The sequence below is a fragment of the Ovis canadensis genome, chromosome 1 (genome assembly GCF_042477335.2).
Source record: "Ovis canadensis isolate MfBH-ARS-UI-01 breed Bighorn chromosome 1, ARS-UI_OviCan_v2, whole genome shotgun sequence".
Taxonomy (NCBI): domain Eukaryota; kingdom Metazoa; phylum Chordata; class Mammalia; order Artiodactyla; family Bovidae; genus Ovis; species Ovis canadensis.
This window is the reverse complement of record NC_091245.1, coordinates 76680094-76694159: the sequence shown is the minus strand read 5'-3', so window position 1 is coordinate 76694159 and position 14066 is coordinate 76680094. Positions and strand designations below refer to the sequence as shown.

The 14066-nt window shown below is 40.2% G+C and overlaps 1 protein-coding gene across 5 annotated transcripts in view; it reads right to left on the bottom strand.

Moving 5' to 3' along the window:
- Positions 1–14066, bottom strand: part of SNX7 (sorting nexin 7) — a 173555-nt gene that overhangs the window by 140540 nt on the left and 18949 nt on the right. The gene's annotated exons all lie outside the window — the stretch shown is intronic.

Sequence of the window (14066 nt, the reverse complement as noted above, 5' to 3'; positions counted from 1 at the left end):
TTTGTTAGGTTCCCCCCGCCCTTTGGAGGATAACTGCTTTACAGTATCATGTTGGTCTCTGCCATACATCAACATGAAATCAGCCCCAGGTATACTTATGTGCCCTCCCTCCTGAATTGCCCTCCCACCACCTACCTGTCTAGGTTGTCACAGAGCTCAAAAAATGGGTGGAAGACCTAAACAGACAATTCTCTAAAGAAGACATACACACAGCCAACAAACATGTGAAAAGATGCTCAACATCATTCATAACTAGAGAAATGCAAAATAAAAACCACAATGAGGTATCACCTCACATCAGTCAGAATGGTCATCATTAAAAAAATCTACAAATGCATACGGAGAAAAGGGAACCCTCTTGCACCGTTGGTGGGAACGTAAATTGATACAGCTGCTATGGAGAACAGTATGGAGATTCCTTTAAAAACTGAAATGGAATTACCATATGACCCCAAAATCTAATGGGCATATGCCCTGAGAAAACCATAATTCAAAGAGACACATGCACCCCAGTATTCGTGGCAGCACTGTTTACAATAGCTAAGACATGGAAACAACCAAGATGGCACTGTCTTTTACCCTTATTCCCAATTAGCACATTCACTATACGAAAATCCATGTAAATAACTTTCCTAAAATAAATGGACATTGGCACTGTGCTAGCCTGGAAAATCCCATGGATGGAGGAGCCTGGTGGGCTGCAGTCCATGGGGTCAGACACAACTGAGCATCTTCCCTTTCACTTTTCACTTTCATGCATTGGAGAAGGAAATGGCAACCCACTCCAGTGTTCTTGCCTGGAGAATCCCAGGGACGGGGGAGCCTGGTGGGCTGCCGTCTATGGGGCTGCACAGAGTCGGACGTGACTGACACGACTTAGCAGCAGCAGCATCATGCTGCAATTTATTGACAAACTCACTTATGAAATAAGGGTAAGTTTTCCTTGTCGTTACTTTTGTTTTATCTGCTGTGGGTTGAACCATGTCCTCCTAAAATTCATATTTTGAACTCCAAACCCTGCCACCTCAAAATGTGACCTTATTTGGGGATGGGAGCTTCACAGAGGAAATCGAGTTAAAATGAGGTCATTGAAGTGGGTCCTGACGCACTATGACTGGGATCTTTACAAAAAGGGGGGAATTTGGACAAAGACATGCATGTTATGAGACACAGGGAGAAGACAGCCATCTACAAGCCAAGTTGAGAGGCACGGAAGAGGTCCTTCCCTCACACATTCAGAAGGAACCCACCCGGCTGACACCTTGATTTCAGACTTCTAGCTTCCAGAACTGTGAGAAAATTAATTTATTTGTTTCAGATACTTAGTCTGTGGTACTTCACCACGACAGCCCTGGCAAATGAAGAGCACCTCTGTATACAGAATGGCACACAATAAATGTGTAAAGAGGAAACTAAGGGTAGAAAGGGAAGGAAGGAATTATAATTAAAACATTCCATCTTCGATCCATTCATTTTTTTAAACCAGTTAACAAACAACCTCAATAATTTCTGAGAAATGTTTTTGCCTCCCTCCTTTAATGCTATTTGATGGTTCCAAAGTTCTATTATTGAAATAAATAAAATACACAGCTGAAATTTAAAACAAACAACGGCCTGCCAATATTTGGGTACTCAGGAGATAAACTCCATAAGAAACAGGTTGAAAGGTGAGATATGACCTCTCTGAGAGGTGTCCTTCCTTAATATCCCTCCCTAAGATTCAACTCCAGAACATCTCATAAATATAACATGAATTACTCTGATAATACTAAATTGCATCCACCATCTGTGCACAAACAGCTATTTTCTTTTTACAAGCCGAGAGGGGAAAAATCAATGTGAGAAGTGTGATAAATCAGAATACTGGCATGAAAAGGCCATGCAAATAAAATTGCTGATGTACAAGAAACACGTACACCAAGAGACATCTGGTAAAATGCAACTTAACATGGAAGGAGTTTGAGAAACCATGTTGCTATGAGGGACACTCATCCTGATGGGCCTAAATTTAGACTTACCAGCTGTGTTTTGGTTTACAGCTCCTTCCAATCTGCCTGCTTATAATAATAATAAAAATTAGAAAGGCCTTCTGTGGAACACTGTTGAAAATGTGATTGGGGGAAAAGCCAGCCTGTGTTGGGTTCTATAAAGGGGCATACAACACTCAATAATCTTGTTTGACATAATTTCCAGTGTGATGCAGTATATATACCCTTGTATGCATATATCATAATTTATTTATCCATTTTTTTTTCTATTTTCTAACAGTGTTGCCTTGAATATACTCGGGCTTTTTCAGGGTTTTTGCATTTATAGTTAGAGACTAACCATAGAAATGTCACAAATAATTTTATTTGATAAAATTTTCCCCTCTGGACAAAAAGAAAAGTGGTAAAAAAAAATTTAAAAAAAAAAAGGTTAGGCAGTCAAGGTGTTAGTTGCTCAGCTATGTCCGACTCTTTGTGACCGCATGGACAGTAGCCCACCAGGCTCCTCTGCCCATAGGATTCTTCAAGCAAGAAAACTGGCGTGGGCTGCCATTTCCTCTTCAGGGGATCTTCCCGACCCAGGGCTCAAACCTCGGTCTCCTGTATTGTAGGCAGATTCTTTATTCAAGTTTAGACATATACTAGCTGTGTGAACCTGGTCAAGTCATGTTACTTTTCTGAGATTCAGTTTTCTCCTTTGTAACCTCAGAGAGGTCATATCTCACCTTGGATGCCAGATGATTAAGAAGAGGATAAAAAGAGACAAATAAATGTGATGTATATAGACACTGTCTGCTTAAAGGCTTTATGTGAATTATGCAAACATTACCATGACCCTGTAGAATATGTTCTATTTCCTCCCCTTTTTTAAACTAGGTAACAATACTACTGAGTAGCTGCTATTTTACCTCTTGTTTTCAAATGAGGAACCAGGTTAAATCACTTGTTCAAACTTTAACTGCTATTTTAATACGTAGAGGAGACAGCATTTGACCACCACCTGATTTCCATTAGGCTGATCTTAAGGGAGATCAACCCTGAATATTCACTGGAAGGACCGATGCTGATGCTGAAGCTGAAGCTCCAGTATTTTGGTTATCTGAATTTCTGCTTTACTGATTATGCCAAAGCCTTTGACTGTGTGGATCACAATAAACTGTGGAAAATTCTGAGAGAGATGGAATACCAGACCACCTGACCTGCCTCTTGAGAAACCTATATAAAGGTCAGGTAGCAACAGTTAGAACTGGACATGGAACAACAGACTGGTTTCAAATAGAAAAAGGAGTATGTCAAGGCTGTATATTGTCACCCTACTTATTTAATTTATAAGTAGAGTACATCATGAGAAACACTGGGCTGGAAGAAGCAGAAGCTGGACTCAAGATTGCCGGGAGAAATAGCAATAACCTCAGATATGCAGATGATACCACCCTTATGGCAGAAAGTGAAGAGGAACTAAAAAGCCTCTTGATGAAAGTGAAAGTGGAGAGTGAAAAAGCTGGCTTAAAGCTCAACATTCAGAAAACGAAGATCATGGTATCTGGTCCCATTACTTCATGGGAAATACATGGGGAAACAGTGGAAACAGTGTCAGACTTTATTTTTTGGGGCTCCAAAATCACTGCAGATGGTAATTGCAGCCATGAAATTAAAAGACGCTTACTCCTTGGAAGAAAAGTTATGACCAACCTAGATAGCATATTCAAAAGCAAAGACATTACTTTGCCAACAAAGATCCGTCTAGTCAAGGCTATGGTTTTTCTAGCAGTCATGTATGGATGTGAGGGTTGGACTGTGAAGAAAGCTGAGCACAAAAAATTGATGCTTTTGAACTGTGGTGTTGGAGAAGACTCTTGAGAGTCCCTTGGACTCTCCAGTCCATTCTGAAGGAGATCAGCCCTTAGTATTCTTTGGAAGGACTGATGCTAAAGCTGAAACTCCAGTACTTTGGCCACGTTATGCAAAGAGCTGACTCACTGGAAAAGACTCTGATTCTGGGAAAGATTGAGGGCAGGAGGAGAAGGGGACAACAGAGGATGAGATGGCTGGATGGCATCACCGACTCAATGGACATGAGTTTGGGTGAACTCTGTGAGTTGGTGATGGATAGGGAGGCCTGGCGTGCTGCAAATCATGGAGTCGCAAAGAGTCGGACACGACTGAGCGACTGAACTGAACTGAACTGATGCAGATAGAGGACTCTGGAAAAGTCCCTGACACTGGGAAAGATCGAGGGCAGAAGGAGAAGGAGAACAGGGCATCAGAGGATAAGATGGCTGGATGGCGTCACTGAGGCAATGAACATGAACTTGGGCAAACTCAGGGAGATGGTGAAGGACAGGGAGGCCTGGCAAGCTACAGTCCATGGGGTTGCAAAGAGTCAGACAGCTCTGGGAGACTGAACAACAACAGCCAGTAAGCCGCGTGTACTGGGCACTATCCCTGAATTCACTCTTTCAGTTTCCCTTGAAATTAAATAGAAATCTAAAACAAGAATACAACAATTTCTATGGCTAAAACACTGTCATGTAGTAGATACAACCTAAGGCACTACAAAAACATTCAGGGCAGCCCAGAATAGATAGCTAAATTGTGGTACATGCACACAAGGTTACATATACTACACAGCAATGAAAACCAACCACAGGGACTTCCCTGGTAGTCCAGGGGTTAAGAATCTGCCTTGCAATTCAGGGTACATGGGTTCAATCCTTGGTTAGCAAATTAAGATCCCATGTACCGCAACTAGAGAATCCTTGCTCCACAATGAAAGAACCTATATGATGCAACAAAGATCCCGTTGCCACAACTGAGACCCAATCCAGCCAAATAAATAAAAGAAATCTTTTAAAGAAAATAGGAAATCAACTACAACCTCATATAAGGCCATTGATAAATATAAGCTAAATTATAAGCTAAATATTAGGGGGGAAAGCAAATCAGAGAAGAATTCACACAGGGCAACATCATTTTTTAAAGTCCTAAAACATACAAGGTCAAAATTCAGAAAAATCTAACAGATATTGCTTCAAATACATACACAGATCTTCCTCAACTTACAGTGGGGTTACATCCCTATAAACCCACTGTAAATTGAAAATACTGTAATTCAAGAAGTATTTAATACACGTAGCCTCCTGAACATAACAGCTTATCCTAGCCTATCTTAAATATGATCGGAACACTTAGATTAGTCTACAGTTGGGCAAAATCATCTAATATAAAGCCAATCTTGATGAAAGTGAAAGAGGAGAGTGAAAAAGTTGGCTTAAAACTCAACATTCAGAAAACTAAGATCATGGCATCTGGTCCCATCACTTCACAGCAAATATATGGCGAAATAATGGAAACAGTGAGAGACTTTATTTGGGGGGGCTCCAAAATCACTGCAGATGGTGACTGCAGCCATGAAATTAAAAGATGCTTGCTCCTTGGAAGAAAAGCTATGACCAACCTAGACAGCATATTAAAAAGCAGAGACATTACTTTGCCAACAAAGATCTGTCTAGTCAAAGCTATGGTTTTTCCAGCAGTTATGTCTGGATGTGAGAGTTGGACTATAAAGAAAGCTGAGCACCAAATAATTGATGCTTCTGAACTGTGGTATTGGAGAAGACTCTTGAGAGTCCCTTGGACTGCAAGGAGATCCAACCAGTCCATCCTAAAGGAAATCAGTCCTGAATAGTCATTGGAAGGACTGATGCTGAAGCTGAAACTCCAATACTTTGGCCACCTCATGTAAAGAACTGAATCACTGGAAAAGACCCATATGCTGGGAAAGATTGAAGCCAGGAAGAGAAGGGGAGGACAAGAGGATGAGATGGTTGGATGGCATCACCGACTCAATGGACATGAGTTTGAGTAAGCTCTGGGAGTTGGTGATGGACAGGGAAGCCTGGTGTGCTGTAGTTCAAGGGGTCTCAAAGAGTCGGACGAGACTGAGTGACTGAACTGAACTGAATCTTACGGTATTGAGTATCTCATGTACTTTACCGAATGTTGCCTGAAAGAGAAAAACAGAATGGCTGTATAGGCACAGAATGTTTGTAAGTGTATGGTTGTTTCCCCTCGTGATGGTGTGGCTGGCTGGAAGCTGTGGCTCACTGCTGCTACCCAGCTCCAGGAAAGCTTATCTCCTACTACCCAAGAATAGATCAAAATTCACAGTATGGTTTTTACTGAATGTGTAACACTTTTGCACTGTGAAGTCTAAATATCATACGTCAAACCATTTTGCACTTAGGACCATCACTCTTATGGAAAACAAATGAATGAAAAAAACAAAACCCAAATTATTATTTTCTGTTAAGCAAGAGAGAGAATCTTGGGAGGACCACACAGAGAATGCAGGTATACCTCATTTTATCTTGCTTCACTTTGCTGTGCTTCACAGATACCATGTTTTTCACAAATTGAAGGGTTTTGGCAAGTCTGCACTGAACAAGTCTATAGGTACCATTTTTCCCAACAGCATTTGCTCACTTCATGTCTCTGTTACATTTGGGTAATTCTTGCAATGCTACTTCAAATTTTTTCATTATTACTATATGTTGTGGTAATCTGTGATCAGTGATCTCTTATTGTAATTGTTTTGGGATGCCACAAACCACGTCCATATAAGATATGAACTTGATAAAAGTTTCCGTTCTAACTGCTCCCCTCACTGGTTGTCCCCCCATTTCTCTCCCTCACCTTGAGCCTCCCTATTCCCTGAGATACAGTACTGAAACAGGTCAAGTAATAATCCTACCATGGGTTTCCCTGATGGCTCAGCAGTAAAGAATCTGCCTACAAAGCAGGAAATGTGGGTTCAATCCCACATTCAATCCCAGGGTCAGGAAAATCCCCTGGAGAAGGAAATAGCAACCCAGTCCAGTATTCTTGCCTGGGAAATCCCATGGATGGAGAAGTCTGGAGGGCTACAGTTCATGGGGTCACAAAGAGTCATACACAACTCAGTCCTTTTCAAGTGAAAGGAAGAGTCTCAAGACTCAATTTAAATAAAAAACCAGAAATAATCAATCTCTTAGTGAGGAAAGCATGCTGAAAATCAAGATGGGCTGAAAGCTAGGTCTCCTGTGCCAGTTAGCCAAGTTGTGAATGCAAAGAAAAAGTTCTTGAAGGAAATTTAAAGTGCTACTCTAGTGAACACACAGATGATAAGAATGCAGAACAGCCTTATTACTGATATGGAGAAAGTATTAGCGATCTGGATAGAAGATCCAACCACAACATTCTCTTCAGCCAAAAACTAATCCAGAGCAAGTCCTTAACTCTCTTTAATTCCATGAAGGCTGAAAGAGGTGAGGAAGCTGAAGAAGAAAAGTATGAAGTTAGCAGAGGCTGGCTGATGAGCTTTAAAAAAAGAAGCCATCTCTATAACATAAAAATACAGGGTAAAGCAGCAACTTGCTGATGTAGAAGCTGCAGCAAAATATCCAGGAGACCTAGCTAAGTTCATTAATGACGGTGGCAACACCAAACAACGGATTTTCAGTGAAGATGAAACAGCCTTATATTGGAAGAAGATGCCATCTAAGACTTTCATAGCTAGAGCAGGGAAGTCAATGTCTGGCTTTAAAGTGCTTCTTAGTGGCTAATGCTGGTGTTAACTTTAAGTTGGGGGTCATTGCTCATTTACTATTCTGCATAGCTTAGGGCCCTTAAGAATGATGCTAAATTGATTCTGCCTATGCTCTATAAAAGAGGTTTTTCCCAGTAGCTCAGTGGTAAAGAATCTGCCTGCAATGCAAGAGACACAGGAGACAAGGGTTCAATTCCTGGGTCAGGAAGAGCCCCTGGAGGAGGGCATGAAACCCACTCCAATATTCTTGCTTGGAGAATCCCATGGGCAGAGGAGCCTGGTGGGCTACATACAGTCCATGGGGTCACAAAGAGTCACGACTGAAGCAACTGAGTAAGCACATGCTCCATAAATGGAATCACAAAGCCTAATTGAGAGCCAATCTGTTTACAACGTAGTTTACTGAATATTGTAAGCCCACTGTTGAGACCTACTGCTCAGAAAAAAAAGTTCTTTTCAAAATATTACTGCTCATTGACAATGCACCTGGACACCCAAGAGCTCTGATGGAGATGTTTACTGAGATTAATGTTTTCATTCTTACCAATACAACATCCATTCTTCAGGTCATAGATTAAAGACTTCTAAGACTTTTCAGACTTACTACTGAAGTACATTACTGAAGCACATGTACTGACGTACATTCAGTACTGAAGCCTACATTTCACAAGGCTATAGCTGCCATAGACAGTGATTTCTCTGATGGATCTGGGCAAAGGAGAGTGAACACCTTCTGGAACAATTTCACCATTCTAGATGCCACCAGGAGCATCTCTGATTCATGAGAAGAGGTGAAAACATAAACATTCACAGAATTTGTAAAAAGTTAATTCCAACCCTCATGGATGACTTTGAGAGGTTCAAGACTTCAGTGGAGGAAATAACTGAAAATGTGGTATATACAGATGGAAAACTGGAATTAGAAATGGAGCCTGAAGATGTAACTGAATTGCTACAATGCCATGGTAAAACATGAGTGGATGAGAAGTTGTTTCTTATGGATAGGCAAAGAAGTGGTTTCCTGAGATGGAATCTACTCCTGGTGAAAATGCTGTGAAGATTGTTGAAATGACAACAAAGGATTTAGACTATTATTACATAAATCGATACACTCAGTGATAAACCAGAGGCAGGGTTTGAAAGGACTGACTTCAGCATTGAAAGAAGTTCTGTGGATAAAATGCTACCAAACAGGATTGCATGCTACAGAGAAATCATTTGTGAAAGGAAGAGTCAACTGATGTGGCAAACCTCATTCTGTTGTCTTATTTTAAGAAATTGCCATAGTCACCCCAACTTTCAGCAACCACTACTCTGATCAGTAAGCAGCCACCAAAACTGACACGGGCCCCTTAAGCAGTAGAAGGATTATGGTTCATTGAAAACTTAGATTATGGTTAACATAATTTTTAGCAATAAAGTATCTTTAAATTAAGGTATGTGTACTTTTTGCACACTTAACTGACTGCAGCATAAACATAACTGTCATATGCACTGAAAAAACGAAAACTGGGTGACTCATTTCACTGCAATACTGGCTTTATTGTGACGGTCTGAAACTGAACCTGCAATATCTCTGAGGCATATCTGTACCAAAATTTGAGGTTATGCTTTATTTCCTAAGCTAGTGGTGGATGCAATATTATTATTCTATTACTAAGAGTCTGCAAATATTTTCCATAAAGGGCCAGATAGCAAATTTGGGTCTTACAGGCCATTACAGGCCATCTGGTCTCTGTTATAATTACTTACCTTGGGCACTACAGTGTGAAAGTAGTCAAAATCAATGGGTGTGGTTATATGCCAATAACCTTTATTTGCGAACAAAACGCAGACCGAAGTTGGCCACACAGGCTGTTTGCCCCTGTAGATATTATATAGTTATAGATATTATATAAATAGTTATATTACCTTTAGTGATGGATGTAATATGGATACATATGGATATCTACATATTCTTTTGTATACATGAAAATATTCTATATTAAAAATAATTTTTAAAGTTTTATAAAAGGCAGTTCAAGTAGGATAGGATATATTCTTGATTATTGAAAACATTCCACTAATTTTCTTTTCATAATTTTCTCATCAAACTTAAAGCTAAAAATTAAATCCTCTTCATTTTTAGTACATATATGCTAAGGTGCTTCAGTCATGTTTGACTCTTTGAGACCCTATGGACTGTAGACTGCCAGGCTTCTCTATCCATGGAATTCTCCAGGCAAGAATACTGGAATGGGTTGCCATTGTCTACTCCAAGGGGTCTTCCCGACCCAGGTATCATATCTGTGTCTTTTGCGTCTCCTGCATTGGCAGGCAGATTTTTTACCACTGCGCCACCTGTGAAGCCTATTGCATAGCGGATACACTAAAAAATTTTAGTAAGATTTTTTTCTTGAAAACAGCCATACAACCCAGGGATTGAACCCACATCTCCTAGGTCTCCTGCATTTGCAAACAGGTTCTTTACCACTAGCACCATCTGGGAAGCCCTTTGTAGGTAGGCAGAAGTCAAAATAAGTTTCAGATTTTTAGCATCTGCATAACTTTTAGGGATTTTTTTCTTAACACTTGGATAGGTATACAAATACACTCACAAAATAATATTTTTGATCACCTCAGTAATGATTACTACATATGAAACAAGGACAAGTAAAAAATAAAGAAAAAAACAAGTAAAACATGAAGACTGAAAGACCATTGAGAATCTTCCACTGTGTCCTTCAAATCATAGATGCATTTATATGTATTGCTTCCCTGGTGGCTCAGACGGTAAAGCGTCCGCCTGCAATGCAGGAGACCCAGGTTTGATCGCCGGCTCGGGAAGATCCCCTGGAGAAGGAAATGGCAACCCACTCCAGTACTCTTGCCTAAAACATTCCATGGATGGAGGAGCCAGGTGGGCTACAGTCCATGGGGTCGCAAAGAGCTGGACACGACTGGGCGACTTCGCTTAGAGATATGTTACATCATTCCATGAAAAGCCATTTAAAGCCATGAATGGTAAATCCATAACTGATAACAGTCTACTAAATGTGTTTGAAAATAAGTCTGTGGTAATGGATACATATATGAAACATAGTATCAGCCAACTACTGCTACTTCTAATCTACTATTGTTCTACTATTGTAGATTCCTGTGATGACTAACTGGAAGCAGAGCAAGCCAAGAAGAAGCAATTATACTAATCAGAACTCCCAAAGAGGTTGAAAATAGGTCCCATGGGGAGATAACACTGCACACCCAACTCAGGGATATAGTAAAAAATGGTTCCCAAGAAGTGCAATAGTTGGCTAAAATGGATTTTGTGTGCTCAGTTGCTTCAGTCGTATATGACTCTGTGCAACCCCATGGACCATAGCTCTCCAGGCTCCTCTGTCCATGGGATTCTCCAGGCAAGAATACTGGAGTGGGTTGCCATGCCCTCCTCCAGGAGATCTTCCCTACCCAGGAATCGAACCTGAGACTCCAAGGTCTCCTGTATCGGCTGGCAGGTTCTTTACCACTAGTGCCACCTGGCAAGCCCAGTTTGTAGTATAGGGATAATAATAATTATCTCCAAATCACTTATTTCTTAATTGGAAGAGCCAAGATTCGGCTGCCACCACCCATATGCACACACAAAAAGCACCTAGCATAGCAGTTTTATTTCATTTCACAAAGGTTCATTGAATGTCAACAATGTGTTAAGCACTGGGCTGGGGATTCTATAGTAGTCAAGACTGGCTGCCATGATGCCTTCTCCCATGAAGCTTACACTGTAATTAGCAGGGAGGGTAACAGATAATAAACAAATAAAACTACAGAAAAATAAGATAAGTCCAGATACAAAGAAAGAGAGTAAATTCCAGAGTGATTTGCTGGAGCATTTAAGGCAAGGAGTGAGAGGAATACTTCTGAGAGAGCTATCAGGGAAGGTGCCTTTAAGGAAGTGATGTGAGAAGGAGCCAGCCATGAAAGACACTGAGGAAAGTGGATTCCAGTCCAGGAAACCAATAATGCCTACGGCAGGAAAGCCCTTAGGATGCTGAAGGACTAGAAAGGAGGCAAACAGGTAGAACAGAGGCTTTGATGAAGGTATAACCAACAAAACTTATACTGACATTCACTGTGGCAGAATTGGAAGCATTCACATTTTCATCTGATAGGTCTTGAAAAAAAAAGGAGTGGAGAACTGCAGGATAAATGAATGCTGCCCCTGAAATCCAAAGTCAGGCGCCAGTTGCACAGCTAGAGGTTGCTAAGGATCTGTATGATCTTCCTCAGATTATTCATGAGCATTAACCAATTGCAGGTTATTAATCATGACTAATGTCTTTCCATTTATCTCAATTATGCTTGAGTAATTTCCTATCTAGTGGAAAATTGTCTTGCTTGTATTTAGTAGGCTATAGAAAAAAATTAGCTTTCCTTATTCAGAAAGGTTCGACACGCCATTTACATAGGATTTGCCACAAAACCTTTGTGGAAGATGGCCTGATTGTTCCCAATGATCTCTTGTCTTTCTGTGAAAGGGATATATCTCCTGGTCAATTGCCAGGTAACTTTCAGTGCCTCCTTATGAAAGCAAAATTGTTCCCCATCCCAGTGAATCTGACTAGTGCCTTGCTGTGGATGGTGTCATGTGTGTGGACAGAAGATCTGGAAGCCACTGTCTGCTTCCACCAGTGCTCGTATCCTTTTCCCTCTGCCACGGAAATGACTTGACCTAATTAGCATCACTTCTTCAGTCTTTATCCCCAGATGAAGTAGACCCAAAGCCTGGACCAGACTCACAGTCAGTCACAGTTGACATATACACGAGGAAGAAAGAAGTCTTTACTGCAGATAAGCCACTAAGAACTTGAGGCTATTTGTATTACAGCATTATCTAGTGGATAGTGATAATGATAGTGAAGCCCCTCAGTCACGTCGACTCTTTGCGACCCCATGAACTGTAACCTACCAGGCTCCTCCATCCATGGGATTCTCCAGGCAAGAATACCGGAGTGGGTTGCCATTTCCTTCTCCAGGGGATCTTCCTGACCCAGGGACTGAACCTGGGTCTCCCGCCTTGCAGGCAGACGCTTTAACCTCTGAGCCACCAGGGAAGCCCGCTTGACCCAAAATACCATTCAACCTTCATTCGAGTTAAATACAGATGTATTCATGTACATATGTATTATGTATGTATGCACACAGATGCACATACTTAACCTTCTCAGAATTAATACAAAAGAATGAATGAGGGACTTTTTCCCCCCAATTTTCAAAACCCATATACCAAGAGTTTACCTTTTGTTTTTGGTCACACATAATAAGGTTTTCATTTTAATTCTAAACAGGATTTCTATTCCTAATGTTTCATTTTAAATGAACAAGCTCTGATTCTCATTTTAGAATAAAATTTTTATTTCTTATAACAATAATATTTAAATGATTAAAAAAAAAACAAAATATTATGCTAAATTAAAAAAACCAGACACACAAAAAAATGTCCGATTCCTTTTATGTGAAACGTCCTAAAAAGGCAAATTTATAGAGACAGAAAATAGGAGATTAGTAGTTGTCTATGGCTGGGCGTAAAAATGGGTACTAACTGAAAATGGAATGACAGATTTGGGTAGAAGATGAAAATGTTCTAAAACTAGTTGACAGTGATGGTTGAACAACTCAGTAAATTTACTTTAAAAAAAAATCATCTACCCAAAATGGATGGATTTTGTGGTATATAATTATATCTCAATTAAGTTAGTTAAAAATAATTTTCAAAGGGTATGTCATACCAAAGAATTTCTTAAGGTCCAAAAATATCATTTCAGTATCAGTTTTAAAAATTGCCAATTTAACCTTCTGTTCTATTTTATCATAGGTGTGTTTTACTGATTTTTATATCAGTATTTGCTAATAATTTTGGTTGTCTGACATCCTTTTTTATTAATACTACAAGTAACACTGCGTTATCCAGGGTGACTAGATATATGTAGTGTCAGAGTTAATCAAATATTCTGTTTAAAACAGACAAAACTGTTCATGCCTATAAATTTTTATTTGTTCATTGAGACAACTATAAAGCATCTTCTTAAAGTAACTGTAAATGTTTAACTTTTAGTCTAATATCGTCATTGAAAAGTGTGTGATACAATTTTAAAATGCATTAAAAAATAAATTTTAAACACTACAACTACATAACTGTTGAATCTGTTGTTTCATTTTGATCACACTGCTGCTGCTAAGTCACTTCAGTCGTGTCTGACTCTGTGCAACCCCATAGACTGTAGCCCACCAGGCTCTCCCTTCCCTGGGATTCTCCAGGAAAGAACACTGGATTGGGTTGCCATTTCCTTCTCCAATGCATGAAAGTGAAAAGTGAAAGTTAAGTCGCTCAGTCGTGTCCGATTCTTAGCGACCCCATGGACTGCAGCCTACCAGGCTCCTCCATCCATGGGATTTTCCAGGCAAGAGTACTGGCGTGGGGTGCCATTGCCTCCTCCTTTGATCACACTAGCCAG